This window comes from Brassica rapa, chromosome A09, assembly GCF_000309985.2.
Source record: "Brassica rapa cultivar Chiifu-401-42 chromosome A09, CAAS_Brap_v3.01, whole genome shotgun sequence".
NCBI lineage: Eukaryota > Viridiplantae > Streptophyta > Magnoliopsida > Brassicales > Brassicaceae > Brassica > Brassica rapa.
This window is the reverse complement of record NC_024803.2, coordinates 8155340-8170497: the sequence shown is the minus strand read 5'-3', so window position 1 is coordinate 8170497 and position 15158 is coordinate 8155340. Positions and strand designations below refer to the sequence as shown.

Here is a 15158-nt window from a genome sequence, read left to right as displayed (position 1 = left end):
ATATATGGTTCCATTAAAATTATAAATTAATAATTTATATGTATACATATTTTATATAAGTAAAAACCTATTATTATTATTTTTTTTAATATTCACAACGAAATTATCTTTATATTTTTTTAACACTTAATATATTTTTGATGAGTTTAGTAATGCTATATCTAAAACCAAATTTAAGTTCTATGAAATATATATTATATACACTAAATAATATAATAAAACTAATATAAATGTCAAATTTCAAGAAATAACAATTAATGTCTATAAACTAAAATCAAATATATATTTTTATCTTAGAATAAATATATCTTAAAAAAAATCTAAATAAGGAAAATTTTGTATATTAATATTTCTATAAATTAATAAAATTTTAAAGTTTCAACATTATTAATTAATAGAGATTCTACTGTACTAGGTAATAAGGGCGAAGACGAGGTATGATAAGTCTAAATTCTTGATGAAAAAAAATTAAAAAAACAAACAATCATCTTTTCAAATTACTTGTTTCAGTTACAATCGTTTCTTAATAAGTTTTGTTTGTTTTCTTTTTTCTCTTTCATTAAAACTAGGATTTATCATATCTCTTATTCGTTGTCATTACATGGTAAAAAAATGATTTTATGATAATTTGTATAAATTTACTTATAATTAATTGTGTAAATTTTGTCTATCAAAAAACATTGTTTGACATATATATATATATAGTATAATCAATGTATAATTAATTACTTATAAAATTATTATTTGATCAATGTATGATAAATTAAACATTGTATGAATTAAAAATTAAAATATAGTGACAAATAAAAATCAAATTAAATTGTTTAATCATAGTTATTAAGAACTAATTAACTATATTATAAGTTATGTTAATCTACTTAATAGTGTGTCTAATTTGGTCAAGTCAAACAGATTTGTGAATGTGATCGAATATGAAGATGTACTTATGTATGCCAAAATAGTTTGCGTGGGTGATACAACCAGTAAATGAAGTTGATAAAGCGTCTTCGGGCGGTGTGTGTGAGGCACTTGTCCTAGATACATAGTGCCATGTATAAGACCGTGGATTTCAGATTTAGCATTTCATATCTCAACTAGCGACTATTGTGTTATTCATTTCTCTTGTTTTCTCATTTCATGGGGAAATGATGAATAAACACATATTTGGATGGATTAGTGCTAATGGGTGTTTTCATTCATATTTTATTTGGGTTTAATAAATGTGAAGATGAGTTATTAGATAAAACTATTCTGAAAAAAGGATGAGAAAGGTGTTAACGTTACCGTCACTACCGGTGAAGAAGAGAAGACATTGTACTCGATCTGAAATCCAAGCTAAATTAATGGATTCTCATACAAGAAAGGTTTTGTTGAAAAATCAAAGACGTGTGGTGAGATTCTCCGGCAAAGAACAGCAACGGTGAAGATGGCACTGTTAAGATTCGTCGCCAGTAAGAACAATGATAAACTCACTTTTCTTTATCGTACCATTGAGAAAGAAGGGAAGAATTTAGTTTACAACAATTAAAGCCCAAAGTGGAGAATGTTAACAAACAGGCTTATTGTTGCCACGGCCCACCAAGAAATCATGTACATGCATAGGGCTGCGACTTCAGATATTCTAATCGGTTCTAGGACCCGTGTATATCGGTTATAAGGAAATTCTATCCAAATTGTACTTGGTAAACTTTGGTTCCGATTGGATAGTTCCATCCGGCGATTCTGAGCAGGTTTGGTTATACAATTTTAAATCCAAAATATTATATCTTTTCTTTATTTCTCTTTTTCTACTTTTTTAAAAGAAATATAAATTAAAATCACACACATATATATATATATACCCGGTGATATAGCAACGTTACATCATCTTTCCAACACGGGTTCGACTCTCAGAAGATAAATTCTATATTTTCAATCATAGAATTTGGTTTTAAAAGGTTTCCGATCGGTTCGGGTAAAAACCAAAACCAAAACCAAACCAATACTCATAGGTAATCAACATTAATTAATGTACACTAGAGCTTGATCCGTGCGGGTTATTTTATTTTTATAAATTAATATTTATTTTTTATGATTAGTGTTACATATTTTCGATTTGCCGTCATATCATTAGTTTTATTCAAAAGATCAGATCAAATCGGATAATATAGTCATTTTTGGTACAAATATTCTGAACATGTTTCAGATATATTAGTTATTTTGATATTTTTAGTTTTTTATATATCAGAACCGAACCATCTAAACCCAAGAGGACCCAACTCGAAACCCACACATAAATTTATAATATCCATGCGAGACCTAATTTCAAACCCAAAAAAATCTGATACCCGAAAGAAACAATTCATACATGAATGGGTACCCGAGTGTCTATGCCTAACTGATTCTATAAACAAATAAAAAAAAAACTCTTTCTATGTGTTTGGCTAAATTAAGTAAAATAGAAAAAAACAATTATTTAGTAAAATAGTTATACGGTGTGAAAAATAAAGTGACAATATATATAATACGTTTTTATTATTTTGAATTTAGTTATTATTTTCTCCACATAGATTATGTTTTTGAATTATGTGTTTGACTACATAATTATTCACTGATTGAAATTAAGATAAAAATAACAAAATAGACTAAACCAAACTTTTAACCATATGCAAAACCTGATTATTTTACATTTTGATTTTATTAATGGTACAACGTTAATGTTGATTAACTAATAAATATGTAATATTATTATTATGGTAATATAATTAATTATGTGATGTATTGTTAAAATAATTCAATTAATAAAATAGTTAGGATGAATGAAAATAAGGAAATAGAAGATGTAATAAATCTGTTAAAAATAAAGTTAGTTCTATAAGTAAAATTACTAAAATGACACTATACTTCTTTTTATTTGTATTTCAAATAAAAGATTATGATATTTAAAGATATTGTAATTAAATTATGTGTAATTTGATAAATTTTCTAAGGAATGGTCCAAATAAAAAATCATACATAAAAAATCATAGGACTCCAATTTAATAGATTAGATATATTGTTTATATATTTACACCTTTGGTCTTAATAGTTAACTAGATTTTGATCCGCGCTTGAAGCGCGGGTTTTTTGAATTATAAACAAATTTTGGAATGAATTAGTATTTTGGAATTTTTGTAAATTATTATATTACAAAATTGTAACTATCGAAAAAGAAATTTTGTACATACATTCTCACGTGATTTTTTTAGGCCTCGATATTTAATCTAGACCCAAAAATTCAAACCAAAACCGCCCAAAAATACAGGTTCCATCTGTTCCTGATTCAGGGAAAAGTGGCTATTAAGTTTTTCTTGAACCCGCGGGTTTGTGTTCGAGTCAGGATGCTATCCGAGACCTGCGTGTATGTGCAACATTAGGTATTTCAGATATGTTTTGGTAGTATCGATTTTTTTTAAAAGTTTTGAGTTCAGGTTTTCAGTTATAGTTCGGGTTTTTGGGTAATATTTTAAATTCGTAAAAAATATTTGGAGTATTTAGAATTGTGTACTTTTTGGTTCTTCGAGCAGATTACGGATAAAATTTTGGGGGTTTTTGGGTATTTGAATATTTTCAGATATTTGTTTACGTTTTAGGTATTTTTCGTGTTTCGGTATTCTAGGATTTTTTCGGTACTTCGAATTTTCTCCGGGTCTTAAATAGCCAAACTGATCCAGATCCATTACATACCTGAAATAACAGGTATTTAAGTTACTGACCCAAACCTCTCCGAACTCGAAAGGAACTGACGCATATTCTAACAAAAAATTTCAAATATATAGTTAAGTCCAAATATATATTAGGTGATAAAATATATTTAGAAAAAAGTCTTTAACATAAAATGAAGAGTAATATATGATTTACTTAAAATATTTAAAATATTGTGTGGCTATAATGATTAATATTACGATAAAATAATAAATAGTTATACATATGTCTAATTAGTTTTCATAGTAGTTTTAGAATAATTATCTTTTAATAATATATATTTTTATGATATTATATTTTAAAAATATTATACTTAAATTAAATTATAAATATGTGAGAATAAAAATAGACTAATCTATTTATTTAAGATCTTTAGCATTGTTATTTTTTTGTTATGAATCAATTTGTATAATAAAAATGAAATATTTCTTTTTTTTTCACATTACATGTTTAATGAAATAACTTGTAAATACTAATGTGAACCGGTCTAATATATAATCAACTAATATTAATATTAATCAATTTTATCTCTATTATGTGAATACATATTAACCTAATTTATCAATGTCTTTTTATAAATTAAATTAGTTATTATTACTATAAGGATTTACTTATATGATAGTATGTAAAATTCAAATTTATTATTCAGTTGAATTAATATCTTTTATCAAATATAACTTAATTTTTAAAAATTATTTTTATCTACTATCAAATATAACCTCATACGTTTTACAATTAAAGTAATGTTTTTTTATATTTACCATAAATTGGTTTGCTTGTTAAGTTACTGTATATGGTATTAGAAAACATAAGTATTATGACCTTATGTTAATTAAAAATACATTATTTTATTTTTACAAACCAGTAGGTCTTCGTAAAATATGTCTAAGACACTATGTACCATAGGAAACAAACAGATGGTCTCTCGAAATAAATTAATATCCTTTACGGAGCTGATTTTTTCTCTGTCATCGACTTGTTTTGTAACGTGTTTCATTTCAATGAAACATACAAAGTGAATAATTGATGATTCGGAAAAGCACAATTCGACCCCATTTACATTTTGATTGAACTAAAGCCCACCAATGTTGACAATGTGAGGAAAAAAAAGGAATCCAGTACATGAGATACACGGTCTGCATGAACACTGCCGCGTGGCTCGCCTTCCACAGGAACAAATCAAGGCCAATCATGGTTTCTTAAGTCACCAACCAAGTTTAATCTCCAAGAACAACACCTCAATCTTATTGATCCAAAGAAAAGCTTCATCTATTCCTAACCTATTACGCCTACATCAACGGGACAATGAAGAATATAACTTTCTCAGAAAGAGAAGATCGAGCATGAACGCACAGGAAGAGAAACCGGCTGATAAAACCATCAGGATTTTCATTAACCAACATTTGAGAGCTTTAGCTATCGGTGAAGAGGAAAGCCGAAAGCGAAACAAAAAAAACAAAAACAGATTCAAACTTTGAACAAATCTAAGTCGGAATTTTTTATCTGATTCAAACGCAAAAGATTCAGTTCGAATCGGAAAGTAAACAACAAAAGAGAAAAGTAAATTCTGTTAATATTGGAGAAGATAATCCTGTTAATCGTATCAGTTAGAGTAATTAATTGTATAAAGTTAATGTATCAAAATATAATAAATAGTTATTAATTAGGTGAGGTAAAAAAAAAAGTTAATGAAAGGGTACAAACAACCTTTATAAGTAGATTTATCAAGACTGCTTTCATTTTAATAGAATATATATTTTCTCATATTTCTAAATTTTCGAATACGTAAGCGAAAAGGTGATAACAAAAACATAACAGCTTTGGATTTACTTAAACAGTATGATTTAAATATAAAATCACTAAAACAGAACAGGTTATCTAATGCATTACAACCAAAATATTATAAATGTTTACTATATGTGCATATGAACTAAATACTAATAAATCGTGTATTGTTGTAGTATACACGTTTTTTTTTATAGTGTAAACATCAAAAAAATATTCAAAATATAAAGCTTTTGTAAGAAGTATAAATTATATGGTATAATTCATAATATCAGCCCATTTTATTTCATCACATTTTTAATGGGCTTTGGCGAAATGAAGTAAAAGAAAGTTCGGTTGAGATTTTATTTAATTTATCTAATAATTAAGATTGAGTGGCACAAGTTGGCAATTATTAAAAAAAAATCAGAGTTAAATACTAATTGTATTTCAGTTTTAATAGATTAGATAAGTTAACAAAAATATGACTGAAAACGAACCGAACCTGTCCATTTCGGATCGGATTCTGTTCGGATAAAGGGTTTTGCAGGCCTATACATGCACAAGAGATGAAATAGAAATCGGTTAATCACATGATAATAAACTTCCTCTAGCTGATGGGAGAAGTAAACACAGATGGGATTAGGTGGATAAGTCAAAGTCTACTTCAAATTACAATATTCACTAATGCATTGATATAAATAAAAGGGGTCACTAATCGCAGTTTATTCTTATTGTGCTACTAATAATCTTTTATTAATTTCAATATTTCTATCAGTTAAAGAGATATTGAGGTAGTGCTTATTAGTTAATTTATTTATTATTTAGGCGAGTGAGTGGTAGCCGCTGGATTATTCTTTCATGGAGATGGAGGAACAATTGTCAACAAAATACAATTAGAAAAACACGTTACGTTACGTGTGGCAAAATATTTTGTTTATATTTGATACACGGATAAATAATATTTTTTTTTTCAAATCATATATATTGACTTGAATACAATCGAAGTGGCGTGACGAGCCGAGTCTTCATAGACGTTGATTTAAATAAACTAAGTTGGGACATTTATCTTCCGAATGTAAATTGGTGCACCAACTTTATTTAGAGTTGGTGTTGTTGTGTAGTTTGATTAATGTAAATTAGCTGTGACATACTGACATTGTTCTTTGTAAGGTAGTGCTACTATAGAGAGACACTCGAAATCTTAGCCAGCCAAAGTGGGATATCAAGTGAAATTTCACGGTAAGAAAAAAGGATCTATATATTTATGTAAATTTGGTTACAGGAATATTCAACAAACACTAACAAAGGAGTTATTTCCTCACTATTGAGTTTAGGTGTATTGTTTCACAATCACGGATCCACGTTTTAAATTTGGACCACACATTTCAGATGTCCAACGTCCTTTTATCTATGATAATCTGTATAAAAGAAATTCCAGAAAATATATGTCAATCTACATTATACTTTATGTTACAGTGAACGAAACAACACACCTAATACAAATACACAACTATTTTTTACCTATACAGATATGTTTTGATACAAACTTTTATTTAAATTAATCAGGATTTGTCAGCTATTCACCCCCACGGCTCATCTTATTTTTTCAATATTATTTTCATCGGATGATATATCATATAAAAATTACCTAGAGTCTTTTTAAAAAAAAATATTTTAACATTTAAATTTTTTATTTTGCTAGGTTATGGTTTTATCCTTTATAAGAAAGTGAAAAAATAAAAATAAATTATATATGGTTTATTTTTATTTTAAAAAATTAAAATGTAATTTTTAGTTTAACATATTTTGCTATTTTATGAAAGGTTTAATGGTTATTAAGATTTGTGTTCTCTTATTATAAAAACACCACCATTAGTAAGAAACTAGAATTTTTATAGGTCTTTGAAACTTAGTTTGGATTTCATTCTAAAAACTACGGTAAAATATGTTCAATAAAATTAAGTTAAATATAGTAGGAATAAATTACATATGAGCAATTAGTTATAAAACATGTTCAACATTTACAAAAAGAAAGAAATTTTGGATTAATTCAAACATATTAAATATATTAACAAATTTTGATCTTACGAAAATTAATGTAAGTTTAATATGTGAGGAATATATTCATCATATAAAATTACTAAGATATCAAGATATTTTATGTCATTACAAAAAAACTTGGAAAATTCTTAATTTACAAAAAGTGAATTTCTTATTTTAGTTTATTAAAATATTTATATAAACAGATATTTATATTAATTATTGTGAGTAAATCTTTAGAATTTTTAGATTGAAAAGTCCTTATATCTTTAAGGGTGAAATCAAAACCATTTTAAATTAATTTTATTAAATTCTTCTCAGCAAGAATTTTTATGTTCTTTTAATCTTCTATTAAATAATCTAATAGTTTTATCTATTATACCAATTTTTCATTGGTAACCAATGTAATGTTTTTCTTATTTTTGGTAACAGTATTTATAATATTTTGAAATAAACAGTGATTTAAATGTAAACCATAACAAGAAAAAACAAATTCTGAATACTTCGTGTAAGCTTATCCGATAACAATATAATAAACTAACATTTGCTATGATATTTTGCTCAAAGAAGAACTTCTCATAAGATTTTAATAGAGAAACTAGATTTTGATCCGCGCTTAAGAAGCGCGGGTATTTTTTGGTGACCTTAAACTCAAATATTAAATGAATTTATGTTTATTATTAGATATCTAAAATATTTAAAACTGTTTTATTATTATTATTTCTGTCGGGTACAATGTTTTCATTGAGTTTTCATATCCAAATCAGATTTTTGGTCGAACTGTAAGATCTAGTAACTCATATATAGTGGAATAGAATATAATAAAATGAATATAGTAAAAGTATTTGAAAATCAAAAAGACCGTTATTAACCCACTGAGAAAAAATATAATTTGTTTTTTGTTTTATAAATTTTTGATAGATGAATATATATTTGACTTGTATAAGAAATTTCTTTTAACAAATATTGTTAAGTTTATTTATAAATATATTAATTATCAACCTACCAAAATAGTGAAGCAAGTATTATTTTTTTCCTTTTTTTAATTTTCTATCAAACTGTTATCAACTTTTTCAAAAAAAAAAAATCAGTTTGTGACAGATATGTTATTATTAGAAATCCATACAATTTAAATAATGTTACATTTATATGTATTTATGTATAAAATGGTCTTCATAATTTGAGATTTTATAAAAAAATAGTCTAAAGTTAATTTGGTTAAATTTTTTTCTGTAACAAAAGTTAATTGGATTTATAATTTTCTTTTCTGAATGGGTTGTATTTGTTAAATTATTCTTTTTAAGTTAAACATCCAAAGCCTAATTAATAATATTTATTTTGCTGATAACAAAGTGAGATTAAATATGGATAACATATAATAGATAAGGAAGATCAAAAAATAAAAAAAAAGAAAGGTTCAAATAACATTTATAAGTAGATTTATCATGAATGCTTCCCTTTTAATAGAATAGATGATTTATGCCAAGTGAGGCGATGAACGTGAATGAGTAAACGCCAAATGGCTCAAAAGTCGTGTGATCACATTGCAAAATAAATTACTAAAATAATTTGATTTGTTTGGTCGTTTAACTAATTTTATAAATTAGGAAAAACATAAACGAAGGCAAAATATTTGTCCCTCTCTATTTTTTATGTCCGTGCTATCTGCTTTTAGTTTACACGTTTGGTAGTCACTATTTCATTTGTTTATTATTATTGGTTAATTTATCATTGTTATTATGATTATTATTATTAGAATGAAATAATGGATCTACGTGATAAAAGTGTTAAGAATATCAAGTCACGTTTTCCACAAGCCACTTCCTATAAACAAGATAGCCAAGACACATGTTTACAAATGACAGATTTATTTTGACCAAATGAAAATTTATTTTGGACTCAAAACTGCCGACTAATTTTGTTTAATTTTCTGGATATTAATAAATCTAATTTATTGTATGTTAAAATAGGCAAAACAGCAAAAACATTAATCTCTTAATTAAGGTGTTGATTGATTGTGTTTCTTATAATAGTTTTTTTTGTTTTTTTAAACTATTTTTTATCCAATCAGATACTTAAATTTTCGTTTTACTTTTTTAGAAAACCATTTTAATATATTTTAAGAAATCTATTATATAAAATTCAAGGAATCTAGTTTTTCAAAAACCTTATCATTTTATAAACAAAATCGAAAAATGTAGGTTTATGTATAAAAATGAAACCAGTTATTTTTCGAAAATTGCCACTTTACAAATTAATAATTAATTAAATAATATTTTCATTCAAGAATAATATTATGATTCAAAAATATAATCTATTATATTCAAAATTAAATTAAAACAAATTACTATTTGAAAAACGATCTATAAGAAAAAAAAACAAAAAAAAACTACAAATTAAAAACCAAAACCGGAAACCTAAAAACTAAAAACTAAAATTTAAAAGCTAAAAACATTAATCCAAAAACTAAAAGAATGCATATATTTAAGGGAATTTGGTAAAATAAGCTATAGTGAGAATTTTTTTTGTGCCTTTATTTCTTTGCATTAATTGGTAAGTTTTGGATATAATTGTCCTCGTAATAACGAAAAGAGTTGTTAGAAAATTATATAGTAATCAGGAAATATGAAAAAAACAATACCTTCATAAGAATATTTTATATCTATGATATACAAAAATTGAAATCCAAAAATTTTAGATATGTTAGATCTAAATTTGTTGGAATGTATGTTATACCTTTTTTACAAAGATAAAATAGACGTTCTAACTTATTGTATACGTTATAAAAATAATTCATATTCTAAAATCTTCTCTATGATCTATCCACATATGAAATACTCTAGTCTCAGTTCTAACCAAAAAGTCTGTTATTTATAAAGTACTATATATATGGTAGGCTTTTTATTTCATTGTGAAAAAAAAACTAAGAATATTAACTTGTATTCTATATCTTACTATATTATATAGTGTAGATAAAACATCAAGTTCTTACATGTGTTGCTATGTTCTAAACATAGTAGTATTTAAGTTCTAACCTTTTCTCTATGTTCTATTTTATCTAATATGTATTTTGACCTTTGGTCTATATTCTATCTTTGTAAAATATGTAATTTATATTTTCGTATTTTTTATGTTTTTAAATCTGAAAAAATCTAAGAAGAAATCCTAACTAATTGTATTAGAATATATCTTGTTCTTAACGTTGAACTACATTGAATCACTTTAAATTTAACTTTTTGATTCAACGATCTTCTTGATGTCTTCTTCCATATCTCTCTTTCAGTGACAAAACTCCGATGAAGACGAAAAGAAGGAGCTGTGATACCCAGCAGAGAGAACACCAGAGAGAGTGTCGGTGAGAACACCGAAGATATCGCTGGAGAATTGCATTGGTCTATTTTTTTTGTAAGGAGACAGATTGTGAAGAGGTGGAGTAAACAAAGGATGAGATAAGGGAGAAATCTAAAAGGAAATTAATTGATAAGAAAAAAAGAAGAAGAAAGCTCTCTCTCTATCCTCCTGAATATTCTCTCGCGTCTCTCACCGAACTTAAGTAAGCTTTAGCATCCGACAGAGCATGTACGCGCGTGTCGGCCCCAGAGGCGGTCTCCTTCTTTCCCTTCTCTTTTTTGCATTTTGCTTTGTCGCGGTTTTCCTCACTCTCCCTGCTTTGTTCGCCACTCTGAATCTGGAGGTTGATCCACCTTCGTCTCCTATCGAGAGGACTCCACCTTCGTTTTCTTTGCATTTTTCAAAAGGTATTTTGGAATCGCAACCACAATTTGGCTATGTGTTCGATGACTTAAAGCTATCAATCCAATGGTTGTACCGTCTTTTGCTTAATTCTTAGTTTGTATGTATATGTAATCTAGTAACAAAAATATGTATATGTAATTTATATTACTGAAACTGAAATACCTTTTGGAAACAACATTTACTTCACTTTAATATTTACCAACTTGTACCACTAAATTAATAACTACTATTAATTAACTAATTATTTTGTTAGATTTTTCTTTATCCAAACTTAACAAATTTAATTAATTAACCAAAAAACAATTATTTTATTAGATTATTTTTAACCAAACTTGCCAAAATTACAATTATTTTCTAACAAGATTATTTTCTAACCAAATTATACAATCAATTAAATAAAATTTTTTAAATGTGACCACGAAATTTAAATGTTATATATTCATGTATATTATTATTTCATTTCACATACAAAACATAAAGTATAAATGTGTTTATTAAAACATATAAAGTTATTTTTAAAATATATGATAAATAATTTGATGATTAATATAATTCACACACACACACACACACACATATATATATATATATATAAGAATACAACAAATAAAATTTAATTTAATATTTTCCTCAAAATGAACATAGAAGCAGATTTTGTTTGGCATATAAAAAACTTAGAGACATATCTATCTATTTATCTTATAAAACATAAATACATTTTATTCTGGAAAGATACATTGCTTAATATATAGTAATATGATGATAGACTACAATACGTGTAAAAAAGTAAATATTTTTGTATATACAATAATATATTATTTAAAATGAATAAACGTAAAAATATTACTAAAATGAAATACAGTTTTAAAGGGCACGTAAAAATTTAAAATAAATTAAATACAAAATAATTTTTAAATATATTTTTTCATGAACATAATAATTTGTTTAATAACTAAATGAAAATACAATAAGATAAATATATAATAAGAAGCAACAAATACATATGATGATTTTAAACAATTGATTATTTACAACGTGTAAACTATAAATTATTATATTTGAAATAATTATTTAAATATTTAAATAAATGATTAAAATTAAAATTTAAAATATATATCGCTAATGATCTAATATAAATATATATACATATAAAATTGAAAGTAACATCTGTACGGTTGTGCAGATCAAAATCTAGTTAACTTGTTAAAAATGAAATTAATTGTAGTCTCTTTTTTTTTTAACAACTACTCTCTCCGTTTTTTAATATAAGTCGTTTTACAGTTATGCACGTAGATTAAGAAAACCATTAATTTCTTATATCTTCTAAACAAAAATATCATTAATTATTTATCTAACCACAATTCAACCAATAGAAAAATAGAAGATATATTACCATTGGTCGTACAACATTAATTATTAATAAATTTTACATAGAAAAACGAAAACGAGATATAATTTGGAACAAAAAAATTTGTCTAAAACGACCTATATTAAAAAACGGAGGGAGTAGTATTTCTTTCCTTCTACCTACTATCGAATAAAATCCCAAAACGTTATTTTTTTGGGAAAATTGTTTTTTTAGAGCAAAAAAATGATAACTATGTCCCTTTAGACTAATCTCTATTTTGTGCCATTTTTACCTATAACACCCTTTAATATTTTTGAATATAAATTTAATAAACAGTTTTACAAACAAAAAAAATTTGAAAAAATAATCACTTTTGATAAAATACTTATATGAACTTAGTGGTATTTTTTTCAGTTATAAAAAAGTTGAAATCATAAATTTCAGATTATGTTCTAAATAAAGTAGAAATGGCATTCTACGAAGTAGAAAACGAAATCTACTTTTTTCATTGAATCTACAATGTTTAGAATACGTGATCTACGTAAATAGGAGTATTCTAAAAATATTTAGAATACACATTCCGCGCTTAAACTACCATTCTAAAATCTTTAGAAATCAAAATCTACACATTAATATAAATCTAAAACACGTAGAAACCGACTTCTACATATTTAATATAAATCTAAAACATGTAGAAATCAAAATCTACACATTACTATAATTCTAAAAACCTGTAGAAACCGATTTCTACAGAGTAACTGTATTCTACGGATAAGAAATCAGTTTCTAAAAATATGGAAACAAAATATTTGAGAATATTCACTTTTATATTTTGAAAAAATAGATTTAAAAAAACGAAAAAGGAACTAAAAAACGAAAAAAAAACTAGGTAACCTTCTTCGCCGTCTTCTATATCCTATTGATTGTTCACAAATTTTCATAAAAATTTCACATTATTTCTACCATGATTCATGTCTATGCCTCATGTGGTGTTTGATAATTATTTGTAGCTTCAGGTTGGAGTTTTAATGTTGATAAAAAAAGGGAAAAGTTACTTGCTTTGGAATTGATGCAACAAAACGGCATTTTCTTTTTTTTAATGAGTGACATTAATCGTAATTTGTTCATCATCTTCCCCAGATTTTTTTACTCACTAACCAAACGCAATCATATAATCATTTGAAATAATGTTACTTTGCTTCAATTTTTGTTTGCCAATGGTATTGTAGAATCTGTATGATCACATGAAAGAAATGCATCTATTCTTTTCTATAAGTGCATATAGTAATCTCTTGGAAAGACAAAAATGCTTCATCATATATCTGGAGTCAACACAAGTATAAAACCAACCAAACAGAAGGTTCAAAACGTTTGGCTATAATTTTAACAACCTTGTTGCAACACCATGCAGAGTCTACTAGCAAATATGAACCGATGTGAACTAATTTGAAGTTATCTAATTTTTGGTTTGAGGTTTTGGTGGCTTCAAACTAAATTTCAATGCTCATTGTTTCAGCTATAGAAGTCATCAGGGAATTCTGTGGAGGGTGATTCAACTTGCACATCTACCATTGAGATATTCAAGATACAACCGCATATGTCTCTATCTTGTGATCTCCCAACGTGTCGTAACCAGTTGAATATTTGTAGACTAGACATGCTTTCAAGAACAGAACTCGGATGGTTCCATGTAGCCATATCATTAGTCTTCAAATCTCCATGAAACTAAGACCAAGCAGAAGAAAAATTAGATTAAGAATGATGATACTGGCCATTCATCAGATAAACCAAAAAATAGTTTGTGAAAGAAACTTACATCTGGTATAAAGATTTGCAATCAACACTCTTAACCCGCAATCCTTCACACGAGCGTGAGAACCACTTCCTCAGTTGCAGAAAACACAGACCGAGAGTCTCCTCTGTAATGCCGTCATTTTCTCTGATTCTAAAAACTCATAAACAGAAAACCTTAATCAAGAAACAGACAACGAAGCATTATCATTCCAAAAATGCAGCGAACGACACAAAACAAGAATATTAGACACGAGATTACAAGCATGAAAAGTAAATAGAAAGGAGAAGACTCTACGTTACCTTAAAGCCGGAGAAGAAGTCTAGTCTTCGTCGCTCCACCATGAGAGATAAACGATCTAAGCCAGAGCACACACTCTTTACGTCGGAGAAGAAGTCTCGCCTTTGTTGCTCCACCGTAAGAGAGCGGGTTTCTTTGTCGCCACCTAGAGAGAAAGGCAAGAGATAACGAGATTAGGGTTAAGAAAATTAATTTGGGTATTTTTTATGTGTTGATTTTGATTTAATTTAGTTAATTTAAAGTATAATATTTTAATAAATTATAATTAGTTTATATTTGTATTTTCGAAGGATAGACTTGGGATTTTGGTAAATATTAGTCTAATGAGACAATCTTATGTTAGACTTATCCTATTAGGACAATGTATGTGTTTTTTTAGTCTAAAAAAACAATTTTCCCTATTTTTTTTATGTCAAAAAAAAACACGCTCCA

The 15158-nt window shown here is 26.3% G+C and overlaps 1 long non-coding RNA gene across 1 annotated transcript; it reads right to left on the bottom strand.

Moving 5' to 3' along the window:
- Positions 1-13857: 13857 nt before the first annotated feature.
- LOC103838191 lies at positions 13858-15045 on the bottom strand. Its single transcript, XR_627073.3, has 3 exons — positions 14729-15045; positions 14451-14579; positions 13858-14359 (listed from the first exon to the last, which is right to left on the bottom strand). It is a non-coding gene; the product is annotated as an uncharacterized LOC103838191 (long non-coding RNA).
- Between the last annotated feature and the right edge of the window lie 113 nt (positions 15046-15158).